This window comes from Phascolarctos cinereus, unplaced genomic scaffold (assembly GCF_003287225.1).
Source record: "Phascolarctos cinereus isolate Bilbo 61053 unplaced genomic scaffold, phaCin_HiC Scaffold_726;HRSCAF=1367, whole genome shotgun sequence".
Classification (NCBI taxonomy): domain Eukaryota; kingdom Metazoa; phylum Chordata; class Mammalia; order Diprotodontia; family Phascolarctidae; genus Phascolarctos; species Phascolarctos cinereus.
In genome coordinates, this window is record NW_027556098.1 from 304,253,921 (window position 1) to 304,278,243 (window position 24,323).

At 38.7% G+C, this 24,323-nt stretch overlaps 1 protein-coding gene and 1 long non-coding RNA gene across 3 annotated transcripts in view; one reads left to right on the forward strand and one right to left on the reverse strand.

Moving 5' to 3' along the window:
- Positions 1 to 24,323, reverse strand: part of ALG9 (ALG9 alpha-1,2-mannosyltransferase) — a 135,166-nt gene that overhangs the window by 6,461 nt on the left and 104,382 nt on the right. The window lies entirely within an intron of this gene.
- Positions 2,181 to 22,444, forward strand: LOC144458199 (uncharacterized). The gene is made up of 3 exons (XR_013487761.1): positions 2,181 to 2,289; positions 3,943 to 4,051; positions 21,784 to 22,444. It is a non-coding gene; the product is annotated as an uncharacterized LOC144458199 (long non-coding RNA).

Genomic DNA, 24,323 nt, shown 5'->3' on the forward strand with positions numbered 1-24,323 from the left:
AGTCACCTTGGCACTAGACTTTTGCAACAGCCTCCTCATTGGCTTCCCTGCCCTTAGTCTCTCTCGTCTATAATATATCCTCCCCTCAGCAGTCAAAATGATTTTCCTACTGCACAGATCTAACCGTGTCACTCCTTAATTGATAAACTCCAGTGGCAATTATTGACTCTTAGGTCAGACATTATATCACCTTTCTTATATTTACAAAATTTCAATTTTTGTGTGAGCTTTCTAATGTACAAAATTATTACTTGAAAAAATGTTTTATACTGATGGAGCCTATGATTTAGCCTAGGCTACTGAGAAGTTAAGTAACTTGCTCATAGTCATGCAGCCAGTGTGTCAGAGTTAGGACTTGAACCTAGGTCTTTACAACTCCCAGATCAGTCCTTTACCTACTATAATACGATGCCTCTCATCTTGCATGTAGTAGATAATTAATATTTATTTTAATTGAGCTAAATTGGTCAGACAAGGTGGTACATGCCTGTAAGCCATGCTACTGGGAAGGCTGAGGCCGGTGGATTGCTTGAGAACAGGAATTCTGGGCTACAGTATGTTAAGCCTATCAGATGTCTGAATTAAATCCTAAGTGTGGGTAACCCATCCCAGGTTGGAAATGGAGCAGGTCAAAGCTCCCATGCTGATCAACTGGGGAAGGGGGTGCCATAAGTGTCTGCTGCAATTGTAGCCTAAGCAAGATAGGGAGACCTAGTCTGAAACATAATAATACTTAAGCTAAATCAAATTCCTGAAACATAAGGAAAACCTGCAAACTGAGGAGCTTCTGAAGAATGGAAACACACCAAAGGGACAACTTGTATTACTAAGTTAAAAAAAATATCGTACCACCTTCTACATCAGCCACTGTTTCCTGTAGCAATCATTTCTGAGAAAAACCAAATTAGAGAGCAACCTTTTCTCTGCTATACTGAATGGCATGGATGAGGGATGTGCCACTGCCTATTCTTCCTTGAAATCCCAAACTAATAAATGCGGGTGTGGCATTTGCACTGGCATCCTAACCCCCCGAGTCTGGCAGACTGCTGCAATGCCCAAACACAATGCTATCAGGTTTGGCCCACACACTTCCCAACGTGAGAGTTGGCAGCACTCTCTACTCAATCAGAACTCCAACAATCAGCAGCCTGGAGGCTTTAACAGAGAAAACTGGCTCTGAAGAGAGAAAGACAAGAAAAGGTTGAGCTCTTAGAAGGAAGGGCTTTAAGCTTGGGAGATCAAAACCAAGGTGATCAAGAGGAGGAAAGACTTTTGTTTGTCCAGAAATTATCTGTTCTATCTGTGCTACGTGGCTCAGGGGAGAGTCAGCATGGAAGGCAGGAAGCCAGTGTAAATACCTAAAAGCCCAAGTGTGGTACACATGACTACAAGTGGGCATTTTATTGAAATGTCATACTCCACAAAACACAAATCAGTACAAAATGTAATCCGTACCTTGTCCTGATCAGCTCACCAAAATAGGAAGAGATCAGGCTTGCAATGATTAAAGCAGAACAAAAACCAATTTCAAAAGATTATACTGGGTTGTTTAATGGGATGTAATATCACGAACAGATATTTATTAGTTGTAGGGTACTTTTCAAGGTCTAGGGGATACAAAGAGATAGAAGACATGATGCCAGAGGATCTGGGTCCAAATCCTGCTTGTGTCACTTATTATTTGTGCGATTAAATCACCTAATCTCTATAAATCTATTTTTTTCCACCTGAAAAACTAGAAAGTTGAACTAGATAGCACTTTCCAGGGCCCCTAACAGCTTGATCCTATGGACTCTGCCCTAAACAATCTTTTGAGAGGCCTCGATATGTACATAATAAATACAAAGTAGCAGATGCCAAACAAGTACCTAATGGGTATTATAGATTTCAGAGAAGTGATTACTACGACTTTAAAATGGTCCAGAAAAGCTTCCCAGAGGAGGAGGTAGAAAGTGAGCTGGAACATGAAAGGGGAGGGTGGGGAGACATTCCAAGTGGGAAGAACAGCATGACCAAAAGCATGAGGCAAGAATGTATATGATGTATCCAGGCAACAATGAGCGTATCAGTTGGAGTGGAAAGTTCCCATGGGCTAGTTGTAGGCAACAAGGTTGGAGAAGCAGAACACAGGCCCCTGGAGGGGCAAAGACTGTTTTTCATCTTGTCTCCATATCCCCAGTGTCTAGTCCAGGACCTTATACACAAGGACAGGAACAGGGACTGGGCCTGTGGTTTCACTAATACAGGGATGGATTCTTCTAGATGAAGGAACTCCTTCTACCAATGAAGGTCAGCACCTCCTCTGTAACTGAGGACTCTTAGATAATCTGGCACATTGCTGGTAATTGTAACACATGACGGACTAATGCACACAAGGAGAAACATCCTTTCGGATATGGTCAACGTAGGAATTTGTTTTGCTTGACTATGCTTCTATGATGAAATGGTGTCTTTTTTTTTTTTCAGTGGAAGGGGGAGGTGGAAGGGAGGAAAAATTGATGCTTGCTAATTGAAAAAATGCTTGGACTGGAGGAAAGTAGGGGCTAAATTGTGGAAGGGCTTGAATGTGAAACTCAGTAATTTAGACTTTACTCTATGGGCAAAATAAAAACTACCCTCAATACTCCCTTTGCCTGATGAATAATTAGGTAGTTCTAAAAGCCACACATGAAGAGAATAGAGTGGTACATGTCTTATACAGACAGCCACACTAACAATAAAAGAGACAGACATTCTACTCCCATTACTGGAACAATTTAGGCAACAAGATGAGATATCTTTTGTCCTTCGAAATAAATGACAAGTGGCTATGAAAATGCTTCTCCGTTCTCCTAAGCATATAGCCTTGGCTAAGAAGGTATCGCATGGAGGACAGACTTTGGATTTGACTTAGACATGTCAGTACCCCCCACCAGAGAGGACAAGATCAAGTCTTTCTCATCTGTACCTACTTAGTCAAGGAAAAAACTCATCCTCACTATTAACTCCTCCACCATCCACAGAGGATGTTGGCCTCTGGCATTGTACTCAATAAAGAGAGGGAAAAGCAACTTCTAAGATCTGAACATAAGGTTATGTAAAAGACAAAGATGGGAGGGTAGGGGGAGGAATTAAAGGAAGAGCCTAGAAAATGTCTATTTGTCCTCTAATCTTAGATGTGAATGGAGCAGGCTGGCAAACCAACTTCACATTGCTTTTCTCCTGCAACTTCTACTTGTGATCCATAGTAGGCCAACACTGTCTATCTTTAGCACATGAAATCACCAATTTTCACCAGAAGATGAAGTGAGAAAAATACTCAGTATGCTTAGCTCCATTCCTACTTCTGGACTAGAATGAGATTTTGTGTTGGGGTTTTTTGTTTTTGTTTTTTTAATAAAGAACAAATTCATTTGAATTCTTCATCTTTAACACCACAGCTGCCATTCTGTAAATTTTTCTCACCAATAGCTTTGATATGCTAACTAAAGACTGTGACCTTTTCAGTTTCTGGCGAGTGGTAGGGTTGTTGTGAAAGAAGGGAAATCAAATTTGTTATTTGCCTTCATGAGGGAGATAAGGGTCTGGCCACTAGAACAGCAAGTTTATAACATAAGTATATATACACACACACAAGGTCGTATGCATATGCCCCCACGTATTTAAAAAGAATAAAACAAATGTCTCTAAAACTAATACAATCAATGGTCCTAAAATTTAAGAATCTTACAACATAAAAGTCAAAGTACAACCATGTGGGAACACTGGCAGCCCAGACCAAAGAGATATGAAAGACAGCCCCCTCTCCTGAGAGCTAAGACATGGACCCTCCCAGTGAGAGAGCCAGTCATGCAGTGGATGGATGGAAGATGAAACAAACTTGGACAAAGCAATTGCCTAAACAGCATAATTAGCTGATGGCTCAGAATGTTTTCTAATTCAATTACCCGACCCATTTATCAGGGCTGGGGAGCATTCTGCTGTGGAGATTTAAATCTGCTCTTGCTGACGTCAATGGAAGACTGGCTGCCAGTCCCCGATGTCTCCAGTTCAGCAGGCACGAATAGATCTGGTAGGTCCATTTTTCACTTTAAAAAGGAAACAAATCTAACACATTTAGAGAAGAGTTTCTTTTATTATTTTTTATTTTTAATCTATTCTTCCAACATTTGATATCCTCTGTGAGCCTGTAATCTAAAACCACTGCCCGTTTTTCCTCATGTTACTTCTGCTAACGTGGCTTTTTGAAGGCAGTATGTTTATGCCATTTACAATTCACAAACCTAAGCACAAAACCAAACTTTGAGAGTACTCCTAGGTTTGGAAAAATTGGTCTGCATTCTCATTCAGGTCTCATGCCATAGCCTATTCCAAAGTCCCTTGCTGATAACCTCAAGAATCTCAAAAAGAGCTGGGCCTGATCAAAAATGTCATTAGTGAAGTCCGGGGGAGTGCTCTTAAGGAGCTGGGTGGTACAGTGGATACAGTGCTAGACATGGAGTTAAGAAGACCCAAGATCAAATTCAGTCTCATACCCTCGCTGGCTGTATAACTCTAGGCAAGTCACTCAACCTCTGTCAGCCTCAAGTTACTTCAACTGTAAAATGGGCATAATAATAGCATCTACCTCCCAGGGTTGTTATGAGGATCCAATAAGACAATATTTGTAAAGCTCTTAGCATAGTGCCTGGCACACAGTAAGTGCTTACTAAATGCTCCTTCCCCTTCCCTTTAAATTTTAACGGGGGAAGGGGATGGGAAGAGGGAAGATAACACCTAAAAAGGAGGTAAGGTATGGTGGTAAAGTCCAAAAAGTCAGAAGCAGAGCTGGAAGAGAAACGAAAGATGGCTGGTCGGGGCCTCTTTCAAAATGGAAGTTCCAGAAGTAACTGACAAATAGAAGAAGGGATCCTGAGTGATATTCCAGGGTGAGAAGGCAGCTAGCTGAGCCATGGCAGTGAAGTCAGGAGGGTCAGAGGCAGAGGTAGGAGAGATCTACTGGTCTCTGTCACTGTCATACACCAACTTCCAGAACGCTCTCCCACCTTTCTCAGTAACTTCAGCCCCTAGGCTTTAATGTCCTCTCTACCTCATCTGCATCATCACAGATCTCACACTGTCCACAAGCTGCACCCCATTCAGAAGAACTTGGTCCCCTATGTGGCATTTAAGAATGGGTCTTCCGGGGCAGCTAAGTAGCAGAGTGTATAGAGCACCGACGCTGGAGTCAGGAGGACCTGAGTTCAAATGTGGCCTCAGACACATAACACTCACTAGCTGTGTGACTCTGGGCAAGTCACTTAACCCCAACTGCCTCACCAAAAAAAAGGGGGGGGTCTTCCTTATTCCACATCTCTGCCCATGGAATCCATCCAATGACCTCTCAACATTTTCATGCTCTCTTAGATCCTCTCAACTTATCAAACTAAACTTATTTCCAATTTTCCCTTATGTTATCTCACAAAATCAGAACTATAAAGAGTTGGAAGGCACCTCAGAAATCATCTAGTAAGTAAAATCCCCTTGTTTTACAGATGAGAAAATTGACTCCAAGACAGAAGAAGTGACTTTCCAAAGTCACAGTAGTAGTAAGTAGCAGAACCAACATTTTACCAAAGTCCTGACTATAAATCCAGTACTCTTTCCACTGCATCAGTCTTATATTGATGTAGCACCAACTTTGGGCTAACTATTCCAACTCAAACTGACCTTAGCAGGTTGAATGCTCAGTGAGAACCTGTTCCCTTGGCTTCCAAGGGGTAGCCCAGTGGCTGACTATGCCTAACATTCCAGCTCACAAGTACCCACTGCTTTGCTTCTCATTAACAATCAGCCAGTAGACTTAGTTCTTGGCAAAGGTATTCACTCAAATAACACAGCAAGAATAGTAGTTACAAAGCCCTTTCCCCAATGCCATGTTTAGGGAATCCAAGTTTAGGGAGCCAAAGTACTCACAATTCTGAAACAGCAAGGCCTTAATATCTGCTTTTTATTAGGAGAAGGCTCATGCAATTCACATCAAGGCAGGGTGTGACGAGATATTGATATAGGTGATAGAGAAGTCACTCTACTGTCATGGTGGGATAATAATGATGATAGGATAATAATGATAATGACAAAAACTAATATTTAAAAAGCACTTTAAGATTTACAAGGTACTTCATAAATATCTCATTTTATTCTCATAATCATCTTTGAAGGTAGGTGCTTTGTTATCTTCATTTCACAGATGAGGAAACTAAGGTGGACAGAAATTAAGTGAACTTGCCCAGGGTCACACAACTGGCACAAGTCACAGGCTAGATTTGAACTCAGATCTCTTTGACTTAGGTCTAGCACTCTATTGATTGTACCACCTAGCTACCCTCATTCCTCATAGGGTAAATTTCAGTTGATGGGTTGATTTAATGCAAGACTGGACAGTTGTTTTAATTTGCATTTCTCTACGAATGAGTTGGGGCAGTTAGGTGGTACAGTGGATAAAGCACTGGGCCTGGAGTCAGGAAGACCTCAGGAAGTCTGGCCTCAGACGATTCCTAGCTGTGTGACCTTGGGTCGGTCACTTAACCCTGCCTGCCTCAGTTTCTTCATCTGTAAAATGAGCTGGAGAAAGAAATGCAAACCACTCCAGTCTCTCTGCCAAGAAAACTCCAATGGGTCACAAAGAGTTAGACATGACTGAAATGACTGAACAACAACAAAAATTAATGATTTGAGGCAATTGTTTTTGAATATGTGAAGCATCTGTGATTTAATAGCATTACTGAATTTAAGAATTACAAGGTATCTCAATGGCCATTCAGCATTACCTACACGCAAATGAAATCACATTCTACCATTCATAGAAATAGGAATTCAGTCATTGTTTGAAGACTTCTAAGGAGAGGAAACTTGGGAACTCATCACCTATTTAGGAATATTTCATTATACTTTTTAAAAAATAATTAATTTATTTGAAGTTTTCAACATTCAGTTTTATAAGCTTTTGAATTCTAAATTTTCCTCCTCCTCCCCTCTCCCCTCCCTAAGATACCATGCAATCTAATATAGGCTGTACATGTATAATCACATTAAGCATCTTTCCACATTAGTCATGTTGTGAAAAAGGAATCAGAACAAAAGGGAAAAACCATGAGAAAGAAAAAACAAACAAAATCAAAAAAAAAAAACAAAAAAGAAGAAATAGTATGCTTCTATCTGCATTCAGACTCCATTGTTCTTTCTCCACATGTGGATAGCATTTTCCATCATGAGTCTTTTGGAATTGTCTTAGATCATTGTACTGCTGAGAAGAGTTAAGTCATCAAAGTTTGTCATTGCTCAGTGTTATTGTTACTATACATAATGTTCTCTTGGTTCTGCTCACTTCACTAAGCACCAGTTCATGCAAGTCTTTCCAGGTTTTTCTGAAATCTGCCTGCTTACCATTTCTTATGGAAAAGTAGTATTCCATTACATTCATATACTGCAACTTGTTCAGCCATCCCCCAATTGACAGGTATGGCCTCAATTTCTAATTCTTTGCCACCACAAAAAGAACTATAAATATTTTTGTACATATCAGTCCTTTTCCTTTTTTTAATTAATTTATTTTGATTTATCAACAATCACTTCCACAAGCTTTTGAGGTTTGAATTTTTCTGCCCCTCCTTACCCACCTCCCTCCCCAAGATGGCATGCAATCTAATATAGGCTATACATGTACATTCCTATTAGACATATTTTCACATTCGTGATGGTGTAAGTAAGAATTAGAACCAATAGGAGGAACCACCAGAATGAAAAAACAAAACACAGCAGAAGAAAAAAAAATAGGAAATAATATGTTTCGATTTGCATTCAAACTCCATTGTTCTTTCTTTGGATGTGGGATAGCATTTTCCATCATGAGGCATTTGGAGATGTCTTAGATGCTTGCATTACTGAGAAGGGCTAAATCTATCAATGTTAGTATGTAGTTTCCTTCCTTATCTCTTTTGATAAGATCTATTTTTGTTTTTGCTTTGTCTGAGATCAGGATTGCTACCCCTACTTTTTTTTTTACAACCTACTCATTTTATTTTATTTTATTTTTTATTTTTAACATATGTTTTTAAAACTTTGGGTTACAAATTTTCTCCCTTCCTCCCTCCCCACCCACCCTCATTGAAAAGGCAAGCACCTCGATACAGGTTATAGATGTGTTGTCATGTAAAACACTTCTGTAGCAGCCCTGTTGTGAAAAAATAAGTATATTTCCCTTCATCCTATCCTACCCCCCATTTATTCTATTCTCTCTTTTGACCCTGTCCCTCGATTTCAGGCAATTTTTTACATGCTTATTGATTGCTTGGATTTTTTCCTTCAAAAATTGCTTGTTCATATCCTTTTACCTATCTATTAGAAAATGGCTTTTAAGTCTTATAAATGTGAATCAGTTCCTTAAATATCTTGAATTTAAGACCTTTCTCAGAGAAGTTCACTTTAAAGATTTTTTCCCATCTCTTCTAATTTTAGGCACATTGAATCTGTTTCTGTAAAAACTTTAAAATTTTATATCATCAAAATTTTCTATTTGATCACCTGTGGTCCTCTCTGTCCCTTTTCTATTCTTGAAGTCTTCCCTGACTCATAGATCTGAGAAGTAATTTCATCTTTGTTCCTCTACTTTGCTTATGATGATATCTTTAATGTCTAAGTTATACATCTATTTGGAGTTTATCTTAATAGGTGGTATGAGATGTTGGCCTATACTGATTTTTTGCCAAATAGCTATCTAGTTTTCCAAGCATTTTTGTCAATAACTGAGTCTTTTCCCCAGGAACTGGTGTCGTTGGATTTATCAAACAGCATGCTACTCTGTTGGTTTGTTTCTGTATGTTGTGTACCTCATCTGTTCTACTGAATGTCCTCTCTTTTTTGACCAGTAGCAAATTATTTCATGATTACTGCTTTATAATATAATTTGATATCTTTTACTGATGGGTACCTTTCTCTCCCATTTTTTTATTATTATTACCCTTAAGATTCCTGACCTTTTGTTCCTCTGTGTGAATTATGTTGCTATTTTTTCTAATTCTATGGAATAATACTTAGCTGGTTTGGTATGGGAATGAATATATACATTAATTTAGCTATGATTAACATTTATTGTACTAGACCTGTTCATAAGCAAATAATATTTATCCAATTATTTAGGTCTATCTTAGCTTTTGCAAACAGATTTTTATGGATAGATTCATATAATTCTCAAATGTCTTTCTAGCTCTTCCTGGCAAGTTTTGTTAGTATTTTATAGGAATGCTGATTATTTGTGTGGATTATAAAATAATCCTGCAACTCTGATGAATGTATTGCTTCAATTAATTTTAGGTGACTCTTTAGGGTTTTGTAGGAAAATACACGTTAAAAAATAATAACAAGAATTGATATAATATATTATGGTTTACAAAGTGCTTTACAACTGTGATCTCATTTTATCATCATAACAACCCTGGGAGGTAGGTTCTATTATTATCCTCATTTTACAGATGAGGAAACTGAGACAGACAGTAGTGAAGTGACTTGCCTAAGTTCACACAGCTAGTAAGTGACTAAAACTGAATTTAAACTCAGGTCTTCCTGACTCCAGGTCTAGCACTCCAGTCACTATGTGTCCAAAGTGCCTTCCATTATCATATCAACCTGCAACAAGTGACCATTTTGTTCCCTCTTTGCCTAGGTTTATTTCCTTTATTTCCCTTTCTTATCTTATTGCTGTAGCTAGCATTTCTAGGACTACATTAAACAGTAGGTGGAGGTTAAATGGGCATCTTTGCTTTACCCTTGATCTTATTAGAAACACCTTCAGCTTTTCTCCATTATATATATTTGCTCTTAGTCTTAAATATTTTTTAATATATTAAAGAAGAGTCCATTCATTACTATCCTTTCTAGTGTTTGAAACAGAAATAGATGTTGATTTTTGTCAAAAAGCCTTTTCAGCATCTATTACAGGTGTGTGTGTAGGTGGGGGAAGGACTGTGAATGTCAGATGGTTTTCTGTTTGACCCTGGAGGTGGTAGAGAGCTACTAGAATAGTCCGGGTGTGAGCTAATGCCTAAGCCACTGTGGTGATGTGTCAGAGAAGGGAAGAGAGAGGTGGTGCAGTCAATAGAGCACTGGCCCTGGACTTAGGAGGACCTGAGTTCACATCTGGCCTCAGACACCACTTTGTGACCTTGATCGTAAATCTTTATCTATGGCTTTCTGGAATAGTGTAGTTGAAGCTTTCCTCCCCTTTAAAGTGGCAGTTGTCAAGTCTTCATCTGTGAGCCTCCCTGTGGCTCCTTGGTACTTGAACTCTTTCCTTCTGGTTGCTTGTAGTACTTCTTTGACCTGGAAGCTCTGAATTTTGGCTAAGATGATTAGGGTGTTTTCAGTTTGGGGTTTCTTTCCAGAGGTGACTAGTATAATTCTATTTTTACTGCATCCTCTGGTTTGTGATTTATGGAAATATTGTATTCAGACTTTCCATTGGTTCTGATTTTCATATAGTTCAACTATTCTTAGATTCTCTCTCCATAATCTGTTTTCCAGGAAGGTTGTTTATGACAGTAATTTGTTATATGTTCTTCTGTTGTTGTTTTTTCCCTCTCAATCTTTTGGTTTTATTTTCATATCTCTAAGGTATCAATTCTCCTTGCCATTCTTTCCTTCCTAGCCATCCTATTATGTATCACATTTCATTTCTTCCATATATTTCTGCTTTTTATAATCCTTGAGGTCAGGATATCTTTTTCTCTGAGGTGCTGTTTGAATTTCTTGGGAAGCTGCTGTTTTCCTCAGGGAAACTGACTCCCTGGGAGTCAGTTCAGGCAAGGTATTCTTCCTACTAGTATTTAGTATTTTTCTTGATTTACCCATCTCAGCAGCCTTATTATTCAGGTTGAGTAAAGCCCTACTGCATTCCTGAATGGGGAAGGGCAGACTGTGCCTGGTCCCTAACTGTAGCCTCCAAGATTAGGCCCCTTCTGTTGGAATTGTTGGAATCTGTTCCTACTATAGTTCAGGCCAAATCTAACTATGAGCACAGTTGGGCCAGGGTTTCCTGGACACTGCTCAGGGTCCCTCATCTGTTTGCCAGGTTTCCAAGCAACTTTTCCTTCTTCTTCCTGGAGGAAGTCCTGAGCTACCCCCACCACTGGGGTATGCCCAGGGCCATTTTCTCACTGACAAGTAGCTCACAGCTCTACCCCTCCCTGACTTCCACATGGCCCTTCTTCCCCTTTCTCTTCATGTGAGGCTCACTGCTCACTAGGGAGTTCTGGGCCATTCCTGAGTTGAGTTCTGCCTGGGATCCTTTTCCTAATGCTGGGCTCCAGGGCCACCCCTCACTGGGTTGCAGCCATGGGGCTATGGGCAGCCCTTGAGCTGGTCTCTGCTATAGCCCTTCTCCTACCCCTTGGGCACTACTGGGCTCATCTCAGGGCATACCCCCACCCCAGGTGCTCTGGGACTGCTTTTCTTGTGCTTTCCATCTACCCAGCTGTTCTACTTCAGAGTTTCTGTAAGATTCTGTGTATCCCTAGGCTAAGGTGGAGTGCACAGGCAATTCTTGTTCTTTTTTTTTTTAATATCTACATTTTTAAAGCTTTATTGGGGTACCTGAGAGAGATTGGGCTCCTGTAGGTACTAAAATACCGCTATCTTCCCACAATCTTCCAATAACTCACCCATCTTTTAAGAAGAAAAACTTCATTAGATCTTACCATGCCCTCCAGCTATATAGCTTTCCTCTTCTCAGCAAAATTTCTTGAAAAAGCCATCTACAATCAGTACCTCCATTTCATCTCTCATTCTCTTTTAAATCCTCTGTAATCTGGCTTCTGACTTCATCAATCAAATGAAACTGCTCTCTCCAAAGTTACTAATAATTGCTCAATTATCAAACCTAATGGCCTTTTCTCCATGCTCATCTTTCTTGACCCCTCTACTGCATCTGACGTAGTTAACTACTTTGTCCTCCTGAATATTTTCTGGATTTTGGTGACTTTGCTTTCTCTTGTCCCTGTCTCACTGCTGCTTCTCAATCTATTTTGTCATATGTTCAACAATTTCTCACACACACTCTTATTGTGGGGGCCTAGTCCCCAAAGATTATGTCTTGGCCTCTCTTCTTTCTATTTCTTCATACTCTCTCACTTAGTATTCTCATCAGTTCCCAAGGATTCAACTATTATCACTAGGCAGATGACTCTCAGACCTATTTATCAAGCCCTAGTCTCTCTCCTGAGCTCTAGTTCCTTATCACCAACTTCTTGTCGGATATTTCAGACCGGATGTCCCATAGGTATCTCAAACTCAACAGGTCCAAAAAAGGATTCACTATCTTTTCCATCAAGTCATCCCCTCTTCTGAACTTCCCTAATATTTGTCAAGAAACCCATCCTCCTAGTCCCCTAGGTCTGCAACCTTGGTGCCATCTCTGACTTCTTTCTTGCTTACCCTACACATTCAATCAGTTGCCAATCTAATCATTTCCTCCTCTACAACATCTCTTACACATGTTCCCATCTCTCTACTCATACAACTATGCTCCACATTCAGTTTCTTATCACCTCTGACCTGGATAATTTTAACAGCCTCCTAATTGATCTCCTTGCCTCAAGTCTTTCCCCACTCTAATTCATCTTCCACTTAGCTACCAGCTATTTTCCTAAAGATTAGGTCTGAGCATATCACACACAACTCCCTCAATAAACTCCAATGGCTCTGTATTACCTCTAAGATCAAATATAAAGTGTTTTGTTGATCACTTAAAGTTCTTCCAACTCACAGCTATGAGTAGGAGAGGTATTCTTAAACAAACAAGGGTTGGAGGCAATTACAAAAGATAAAATAGATAACTCTAATTACATGAAATTGAAATTAGTGCACTTAGGATAAGAAGGATAATAGTTGAATGGAAAAATCAAATTTATCTGATAAGAGTATAGTATTCAAGAAATAATGTGTGTATATTGATATATAAATATGTATATAGATATAGATAATATGGATACAGATGTAGATATAAAAACCAAAAGTCATTCCCCAGTAAATAAGTGGCCAAAGAATATTAATAAATAGTTCTTAAAAGAACTGCAAACTATTAACAACCACATGAAAGAATGCACCAAATAACTAGAAATTAGAAAAATGCAAATCAGAATAATCCAGAGGTTTTGTCTCACACCCTGCAAATTAGAAAAGATGACAAAAAATATGGGAATAGTTGATGTTGGAGGTGTGGAAAAATAGGCATAAGAAAAATAGGCACAGAAGAAAGTGATGAGGCCAATCTGTTTGTGGTGCTGGAGCTGAAATCAGCAGTATTTGGTGCCCTGGTGGAGCTGCAGGATAGTGGTGAGGACACTGAGTAGGTATACCAGAGACAACATGACATAAGCCACACAGGGCAATGTGGTATTGACCATGGAGGCGGGGAGTGTATAGAAGACTAAAATGACCAAATCCTTTGACCCAGAGAGTCTATTACTAGGCTTATAACCTAAGAAGGCCACTGATCAGAAGAAAGTCCATCTGTACACCGAAATATTTATAGCAGCAAAAAATTGGAAACAATGTAGACGTTCAATGATTGGGAAATGGCTAAACAAATTTTGGTACATAAATGTAATGGAATATTACTGAGCTATTAAGAAGTGATGGTTGTCACTAGAGAGCATAGGAATAAATGTAGTCTTCCTTAAAATCATAAGTAATATCTACCTAAAACCTTCAGCAAGCACTATATGTAATGGGGATAAGCTAGAAACATTTCCAATAAGATCGGGGGTGAAACAAGGATGTCCATTGTCACCACTGTTGTTCAATATGGGTACTAGAAACCTTAGCTTTAGCAATAAGAGAAGAAAAAGAAATTGAAGGTATTAGGATAGGCAAAGAAGAAACAATGCTATCATCCTTTGCAGATGATATGATGATATACTTAGAGAATCCTAGAGAATCAAGTGAAAAAGTAGTTGAAATAATAAACAATTTTAGCAAAGTAGCAGGATATAAAATAAATCTACATAAATCATCATCATTTCTATATATTACCAACACAGCCCAACAGCAAGAGATAGGAAGAGAAATTCCATTTAAAGTTACTGTAAACATTATAAAATATTTAGGGGTCTACCTGCCAAAACAAACCCAGGAACTATATGAACATAATTACAAAACACTTTTCACACAAATAAAGTCAGATTTAAATAACTGGAAAAATACCAGTTACTCATGGGTAGGCCGAGCTGATGTAATAAAAATGATAATTCTACCTAAGTTCATTTACTTATTCAGTCCCATGCCAATCAAACTAACAAAAAATTATTTTATAGAGCTAGAAAAAATAATAACAAGATTCATTTGGAAGAACAAAAGGTCCAGAATATCAAGGGAACTAATGAAAAGAAATGCTAGGGAAGGTGTCCTAGCCATCCTGGATCTTAAATTGTATTATAAAGCAGAAATCATCAAAACTACTTGGTACTGGCTAAGAAATAGAGTGGTGGATCAGTGGAAGAGGTTAGGTATGCAAGACACAGTAGTCAATGACTATAGTCATCTACTATTTGATAAACCCAAAGACTCCTGGTTCTGGAGAACTCACTATTTGACAAAAACTACTGGGAAAACTGGAAAAGAGTATGGCAGAAACTAGGCACAGACCAACATCTTACACCATATACCAAAATAAAGTCAAAATGGGTACACCATTTAGATATAAAGGCTGATACTATAAGAAAACTGGAAGAGCAAAGAATAGTTTACCTGTCAGATGGAGAACAGAAGAATTTATAACCAAACAAGAGATAGAGAACATTATGAAATGCAAAATGGATAATTTTGATTACGTTAAATTGAAAAGTTTTTGCACAAACAAACCAATGCAACCAAGAATAGGAGGGAAGCAGAAAGCTGGGAAAGAATTTTTATAACCAGTGTCTCTGACAAGGGCCTCATTTCTAAAATATACAGAAAACTAAGTCAAATTTATAAGAATACAAGTCATTCCTGGGGGCAGCTAGGTGGCACAGTGGATAGAGCACCGGCCCTGAAGTCAGGAGGACCTGAGTTCAAATCCGGCCTCAGACCAAACACTTGACACTTACTAGTTGTGTGACCCTGGGCAAGTCACTTAACCCCAATTGCCTAAAAAAAAAGAAAGAAAAAAAAAGAATACAAGTCTTTCCCCAACTGATAAATGATCAAAGGATATAAAGCAGTTTTCAGATGAAAAAATCAAAGCTATCTATAATCATGGGGAAAAAAATCACTATTGATTAAAGAAATGTAAATCAAAACAACTCTGAGTGAGGTACCACATCATACCTATCAGATTGGCTAACTTAACAAAACAGGAAAATGATAAATGTTGGAGAAGATGTGAGAAAATTGGAACATTAATGCATTGTTGGTGGAGTTGTGAAATGACCCAACCATTTTGGAGAGCAATTTGAAACTATGCCCAAAGGGCCACAAAAGTGTGCCTTTGACCCAGCAATAGCACTTGTATGGCTGTATCCCAAAGGGATCCTAAAAATGGGGAAAAGACCCACATGTACAAAAATATTTATAGCAGCTCTTTCTGTGGTGGCAAAGAATTGAAAATTGAGGGGATGCCCATCAATTGGGGAATGGCTGAACAAACTGTGGTATATGGTAATGGAATACTATTGTGCTATAAGAAATGATGAGCAAGCAGACTTCAGAAAAACCTGGAAAAACTTGTATGGACTGATGCCGAGTGAAGTGAGCAGAACCAGGAGAACATTATATACAGTTACAGCCACATTGTGCAGTGACTAACTTTGATACATTCATCTCTTCTCAGCAATGCAAGCATCTAAAGACATCTCTAAAAGTCTCATGATGGAAAATGCTATCTACATCCAGAGAAAGAACTATGGAGTTTGAATGCAGATTGAAGCATACTATTTGCTCTTTTTTTCCCTTCTGTTTTGTTTTGTTTCTTCTTTCTTGTGGTTCCTCCTATTGGTTTTAATTCTTCTTTACAAGATGACTAATGTGAAAATAAGTTTAATAGGAATGTATATACAGAGCCTGTGTCAGATTGCATGCCATCTTGGGGAGTGAGGTGGGAAGGGAGGGGGAGAAAATTTAAAAGTCAAAAGCTTATGGAAGTGATTGTTGAAATCTAAAAATAAATTAATTAATTTTAAAAAATTTTTAAAAATAAAGAGGGGAAAAAAAGAAGTGATGTTTGTAATAAACACAGAGAAGCATGGAAAAGATCTACACAAGCTAATACAGAATGAGATAAACTGAGCCAAGAAAACAATATATACAATGACAACAGTGTAAGTGGAAAGAAACACATACACACAAGCACCCCAAAAGTTAATGTTGCAAAATTATAAAGAACAAGCATGACTCAAAAAGAAGATATAAGAAGATAGTTCTACCCTTCCCCTTTGCAGAGGTAGAAGGTCCACAAACGTTGCATAAGGCACATGTTTTCATCAGCTATGCTGATTTTTCCATCTTCTTTTTAATTTTTTCATCTCTAAAAATATTGTTATGGCTCTCTGGGAGGGAAAAGGATATGGATAAAAATTGTGATGACGTGAAAAACAAAAGATACCAATAAAAACTTATTTTAAAAAAGATATACAATTTTTTTTCATAATCTGGCCCCTTCCCACCTTTCCATTTGTCTTACGTTATACTTCCTATGATCCACATTCTTTGATCCAGCCATACTGGCCTGCTTGCTATTCCTTACCCATGACACATAATATTCTGTCTCTGTGTTTTTTAGCTCACGCCTGGAACATTTCCTCTCCCAACCTTAGACTCTTAGAATCCCTGGCTTCCTCAAGACTTTATACCACCTCCTCCATGAGTCCTTTCGTGTTCCGCAGAGCTACGAGTGTCATCTCCACTAAGTTACCTTCCATTTATTCTGTACTTATCTTGCAAGTTCTGATTATACTTACTGTGTCTCCCCTTCTTGCCACAGTAGAATGTAATTTCCTTGCTGACTGATCTCTCTTTCCTCTCCCTTTCCAAACTGTACAACTAGCTGCTCTCCAATCTCATTCTTCCTCTCTTATCTTCCAACATTTGTACAGGTCATCCCCATTCCTGGAAGAGCTCCCTGCACAAGTCAGTCTATTGAAATCTTTCTCTCTGAAGTATCCCATTCCCTGATTCCCTCAGGAAGAAATGACCATGACCCCTCTCCAATCTCCTATCATTCTCTGTTTGACCTCTCCTAAATACCTGAGATACTCCAACTTGTCTTATGGTTATTTCTGTACGTATCTTACTCCTCTCCTACGCTTTATTTACATTCTTTAAAGGCAAGGATTTTGTTGATCTTCCTCACTGTCCCCAGTACTTAGCATAGTGCGTTGATGTCACTGGCAGCTAACTGATGTAAGCAATTTCAAGAGAGAAGCCTTTTACTGACAGCAAGATGGAGTCAGTTTCACCTTCACAGCAGTACATTAGAAATTGGGTTTATTATTTTTAAGTGGCTATAAATCACAAGCATAAAACACTCACGGCTGACCATTAACACCCCTTAAGCATGGCAGTGTGCTCTTTCAAAAAGCAAGTCTGATTGGCGTTGCTATTCAAGATGGAGGATCTCAAGGGAAAGTGAAGGGACCAGAAGCAGATAGAGGGAAAGGCAAGAGGAACTTTCTTGTAAGTGGTACATTGGTAAAGGAACTGTAAACTGCAGGAAACCAGGACTTTTCTCTCTTGTCTCAGCATATGTGACTAATATTCAAACAGCATAAATGAAGGAAAGGCAGGGGGGAAGGGAGTGCTACAGTGACTGACACATGAGGGAACAGAAGGGAGCATTTCAATTACTGGTTGGGAGACAGAACTAATTCCATCCAAAGGACTCCAACACTCACTCGGGCATTTTGAACTGTTGGCATAGAACCAAATTCTGTCAAAGGGGCATAATCTTATTTCCCACCTGGGTAGTGAGAGCTGCAGATGGGAACAGCTTGCTGGACTATTCTGTGAACCATATGTCTATTTCTTTGAGAAATCTCCTTAGGTAAGAAACTGTTCAGAAATCAGCCAACACATGTGGGAAAATGCATCAGGAGATTGCCTAACCTGGTTCTTTACAGTGGGATCTGCCTAACAATTTCTTCAAATGTCTTTTGACAAGGGCTTAGATACTATTATCAGCCAAGAAGCTGCCACAGAGGTCTTAAATGGCTATGATGGCCATAGCCTGGCCACATAATTCATAGCTGCTGAGTGTCAGGCATCAAGGTAGTGGGATTGGGGAAAGAGGGCAGGGAGAACTAAAAGAGAATACAGCCCCATGATTTTATATCCATTCTCTATGAAATACCTTTGTTTCCAACCTTAGTACATTTTTAAAATTCAGGTTGATTAACAAGTTCCCTGAAAACATACATTCATCTTCAGACAACCTCCACATTTCTTTTCCATAAGCATCTTCAGAATTTTATTCATGGGAATTATCCATACCTCTTAGGCTGACCTATCCTGTAAAATACTAAACCATGAGCTCCTATATGGCATTTCTCTGTACCTGGTGAAATCTCCTTTACCAAAATCTAATGTGTATGTCACTATGGACTGATCCAGTCCTTCTTTCTGATGAAATGATCACTGTCCCCAGAGTTCCCATTCTCATTCTTGAATGTTGGTCAGAATCAGATCTAGAGGGGAAATTTCTCTGCTTTACCATTCTGATGACATTGTCATTCAGTCAAGTCATGAAACTATTAACTTCTTTGATTTTGGTAGGGAGAAGCCCCGCAGAAATCCAGATCCTTCATGTTTCCTATCTTGATTACATTATGCCTTTGCCAGCCTTATAATCTATTGCTCAAACCTCTCCTCAATCTCTTCTTTCTGTCTAGTTGGTCTATAGTATGCTCTGACATTTCTTCTGCTTCTACCTCCATAGATGTTCACCCAAATGTTCTTCATGATACAACTCTTCTTTGGTTTCTAGATTTCCTCATGAGCATGTAGCTTCATGATATGTAATGTTACTTTGCTCCATCTTTATTTTCTACCTTTTGAATAAGGAAAGCATATTCCAGAGTCATAATAAAGTTTCGGTATTATATATGATGTAAAATTTGCCTCTTCCACCTGTAATCTTTTGCTTTCCCTTTGTGTTTCCGCATATTTGTGCACTTGCATATAGATATGTAAGGCTATGGGTTTGTTTACTAGCTTATTTCTTGGATTTTGTCTTCTCTGAATTCTAGACAATTCTATTGCTATTTTCTTTCCTAGGTTTTTCTTGCTTCGCTTTCTACCCTAGCTGCTTTGATTTTGTATGAGCAAAAACTTTAGTTTTTGGCTTCCTTTTCTCCTACCCTTTTCAGTTGAGAACTTTCCCTCATATGTCTCTAAAAATAATAATAATAATAATTATAACTGTGGTCATTTGCTGAGAGCTCCCCCTTTTCCACCCTTCTTCCTCATCTCATTACTCAGATGCCTTCTGTCACTATCTCCTCCGTCACCCCAGTCTCACACGAACAGGTGGCCCTTCTTCTTGTCACAGCAAATCCCTCTATATACATACGTGATCCCATTCCATCCTATCTTCTCCAATAGATTACCTCCTCTGTCATCCCTGCTCCCTCACTTATCTTTAGTCTCTTCCTATCTACTGGCTCCTTCCCTAATGCCTGCAAATATGCCCATGTCTCATCCTCAAAATACCCCTCACTTGATCCACCTATCTCCACTAGCTATTGTTCCATAAACTCCTTGAGAAGGCCATCTACAAAGGGAGCTTCTACTTCTTTTCCTCTCATTCTTTTCTTAATCTTCTATAGTGTGGCTTCTGACCTCATTATTCCACAGAAACTGTACTCCCCCAAGTTACTGTTTTCTCACTTGTCAAATCCAATGGCCTTTTGTCAAGCTTCTTCCTGACCTCTCTGCTGTCTTTGACACTGTTGATCGCTCTCTTATTCTTGACAGTCTCTTCTTTCTAGGTTTCATGACACTACTCTCTCCTGGTTATCTCCTATCTATCTGACCACTCTTTCTCAGTCTCCATTGCTATCTTCATCTAGATCACACCCACTAACTGTGGTTTTCCTATAGGTTTTCTGTCCTGGGTCCTCTTCTCTTCTCCCTCTATACTATTTCACTTGGTGATTTCATCAGCTTATATAGATTTAAATATCATCTCTCAGCTGATGATTCTAAAATCTACCCATCCTGCCATAACCTCTTTCTTGACCTCCAGACTCACATTCCCAGCTGCCTACTGGACATCTCAAATTAGGTATCCTGTAGAAATCTTAAACTCAACATGTCCAAAACCAAACTCATTATATTTCCCTCAAGCCTTCCCCATTTCCAAATTTCCCTATTACCATTGAGGGCACCATGATCCTCCCAGTCCCCTAGGTTTGCAACCTTGATTTCTCATTCTCTCACCCCCCACATCCAATCTGTTCCCAAGGCCTGTCAATTTTACCTTTGTAACGTTTCTCACATTTGTCCCCAACACTGCCACCACCCTGGTGCTGGTCCTCAACACCTAGGTTGGTCTATAGTTCATCCTGCACTCAGCTGCAAAAGTTTTCTTTCTAAAGTGAATTAAAGGATTGGGAAAGGCTTCTTGCAGAAATTGGAATTTTGCACCGAGTATTTGGAGGGGAGCACTATGTTTTGTCCTAGTTTTGACCATGTCACTACCCTATTTAATAAACTGCAGTAGCTTCCTATCTCCTCTAGAATCAAAAATAAAAACCTCTGGTCTTAAAAGCCCTTCATAACCTGCCTACACACACACACACACACACACACACACACACACACACACTCTCTCTCTCTCTCTCTCTCTCTCTCTCTCTCTCACCCTTTCCAGCCTTCTTATACTTTACTTCCCTCCACATAAACTGTTATCCAGTGATACTGGACTCCTTGCTGTCCTTGCATAAGACACCTCTCCTCCTAATTCTGGGTGTTTTGACTAGCTACTCTCCATGGCTAGAATTCTCTCTGTCCTCATCTCCATCCCCTGCATTCCTTCCAATCTCAGGTAAAATTCCTACTTCTTCAAGAAGCCTTTTTCAGTCCTCCTTAATTTTAGCACCTTCCTTCTGAGATTATCTCCAATTTATCATAGACAGATATAGGCAGACAGGTAGATATAAAGATATCTATAACCTACATGCAAACAAGATATAGATATAAGCATATTTATATCAATCTATAGATTTGTATGTTGTCTCCTCCATTAGACTATGAACTCCTTGAGATCAGGGACTTTTTTTTGTATCCTGTGTTTAGCAATGATTGGCACACAGGTATTACTAAATGCTTCCTGATTTGACTTGAGTAGTTAAAATTTTGTTTTCTTTCTTATGATCTTCTCTGTCCCTTGATTGGCTAAGAATTCTTTCCACTAGCTACACTTGTAAAAAGGTAACTTCTTTAATTATCCTCTATTTTTAAAAAAGTGACCTTTTACACATAGGTCATATCCATTTAAAAATTGTGGTATATGCTATAATAGTCTAAGCCTATTTTCCGCTCAATTGCATTCCAGTTTTTCCAGCAATACTTGAGGGATAAGGAGTCCTTCTTCAAGTAGCTTATGTTGCTGGTTTATCAAATAATATTACTTCATACAGTAGTGAAAATAGTTGAAGAAAAACCAAATCTTCAGAAAGCTTGGCTTGAAACCCAACTGACCCATGTCACTCAAGAGAACATGCATAACTGAAATTGGCAGGAAGTCAACAAATAAAAAAATTCACCAATATTTCTATAACAAGCTATTTTCACCATCAGTAAAAGAAGAATGGTATTATTACTGAAGAGGAAACATGGTGCCATAGAAAGTATACTGCCTCAACTCCCTCGGTTCTGCTACTAGTTACGTGACCTTATCCAAGCTATATTAACCACTCTACTTCATTCTCCTCCTCTGAAAATGGTGAGAATAATAATTGTGCTACCTGCTTCATAATGTCATTAAGATGATTAAATGGGATAGTGGTTTAATTATAAACCATAAAACATATGAATGTAAATTATTATTATTAATTCATGAGTCTGGTGGGATCTTTTGAATTGGATTATGGGATTAGAAAGGAGCTATCACTGGGAACCTGGTAATAAAGGGAAATGGGCAATTGGATCTTCTCATCATATGCCTCAATATGCCCTACTTCTATCATATAAAAATGCAGTATTTGGACTTGGATTTGGAAACTGCACAAGACCCATCTCAAATTTAAATGTCTAAAACTGAGCTTATCTTTTCCATGTAACCTGTTCACCTACCAGCTATGTAAATGTAGACAAGTCATTTAACTAACTAGTCTGAGACTTAGTTTCTTCATTTATAAAATAGTGATAATAACATCCTCCTTGCCTACTTTTCAGGGTTATTGTGAGGATCAAAATGGAACAATGTATGTATGTATGTAAAAGCATTTTGAAAACTGTGGAGTCCGATACAAATAAAATGTTATTATCATTATTATGAATCTGTGAAGGATACTGTTTATTTAAGACCCAAGTTCTATCCTCAATCTGCTAATTAGCCTGTTCTTTCAGATAAGAACATTGTACTCTAAAATAGGGAAACTCAAATCTTATACTCGGTAGATCCAGAATAAAAGCAAAAAGCAGGGGACCTGAGAAAGAGCGAGTTTCTTTCGCTACAGGAAGGTGGGAGGAAAGTAATTGTTCATAGAAGTAACAGCATCACAATTTGCTTCAGTAAATACAAGTAGACTCTGGAGCACAGGAGCCCAATTCTAGCATTATGAAAAGGCATTTCCCTCCAGACACTAGGAGCCATATATTCCCACCACTGATAGAAACTAGTTCACCATCAAGCTGGTAATTTATTGCAACACTCCTGCTTCACTCCTCCCTGGGGAGCCTCAGAATTGGCATTACATCCGCCCACTTGTCAAGCTATTTTATACAAGTAGCAATTATATCAAGCTTCAAAGTAAAAAAAAAATACTGTCTTATTTTAGAATGTATGTAATGCAAGACAGCCACAGAGTGACAAATGTGCCTAGTTTTTAAAGTGATACTGTCAACTACTTTAGACTCCTACCTCCCCCCACCAAAAAAAAAATTTACCAACAAACTACAGTGGATTATCCTAAGAGTCTGAATAGCCTATATAAAGTTAGATAATTACAGACATGGTGGAGGTGATGAGGAAAGTGATAGGGTAATCACCTCTAGCATCATAAGAGAAAAGACTGGGGGAAACAGTCACTGGTGCCATATAACCCTGGGTTTCACTCAATCTTATTACATTTGTAGTTTCTAATGCTCCAAGAAAGAGAGCAGAATCTTTAATCCAGTTTGGCTAGAACACAAAAATGATGGTGCAGTTAAGCTGCCACTCCCTCAAATACTCTCCCCAACATGGTCACCCTAGACTTGTTGCTCCAACAGGAGACTGGGGCTTCCTTATTCTCCTCTATTTATCACAATCCTAAAGAATTCTCCTAACAACTCCAGCAGAAAACAGGCCCTTTCTACATTCGTGCTAATCAGAAACTCCTGAGACTGTTTATTCTCTTGTCCAACAATTCTGAGGCTGGAGTTACCTTTGCGTCTAGCAATGAATGCTATGGACAACAAAAAAGTTTGTTTTTACTTTTTTTTTTTAAAAAAATCTACACTGATAGGAATAGGAAAATTAAAGATTGAATAAAACCTCTGCCCAGGGTGTATGGGCTGAAGAGTGTGGAATGAAGGCATCGCTACTCAAGTCAATCTTATATTGCTTCTTTTTTCTTTATCAAGGAAAATTATCTTCAAACTGGAGGAAAAAAAATGAAAACTGAATAACAGGGAGTTGAAACCGAAATAAGGAAATGGTAAGAGAGCATCTAGCTGCCTTCAATGAATTTAAGTCACACCAAGGTGTTATCACTTATATTTTCAAATAAAACTACGTTCTAGGATAATGAAAGAACTGCTGATGATAGGTTTGCTGAGTCATTGTTGGTGATCTTTGAAATATGAAAGAAGGGTAAAGTCTTGATTTTCAAAAAGGCCCAAGGGCAGAGATCTTCAAAGAACAGGCTATGGAGTCTGAATCCAATTCCTCGAAAAATAATAGAAGATATCATTACAGGGTGATTTTCGAGCATGAATTAAGAAAGGGAAGTACTAACCACTAAGAATCAGCATGGATTGATTAAAGACAGATTTATCAGACTAGCCTCATTTCCCCTGAAGATTTTAGTGAGGCATTTGACAATATCTTATGACATCTTTGTGAACAAAATGGAGAAATATGACCTTGGTGCTGGTTATCATTGTGGGGATTCAGAACCAGATAAATACTTTAG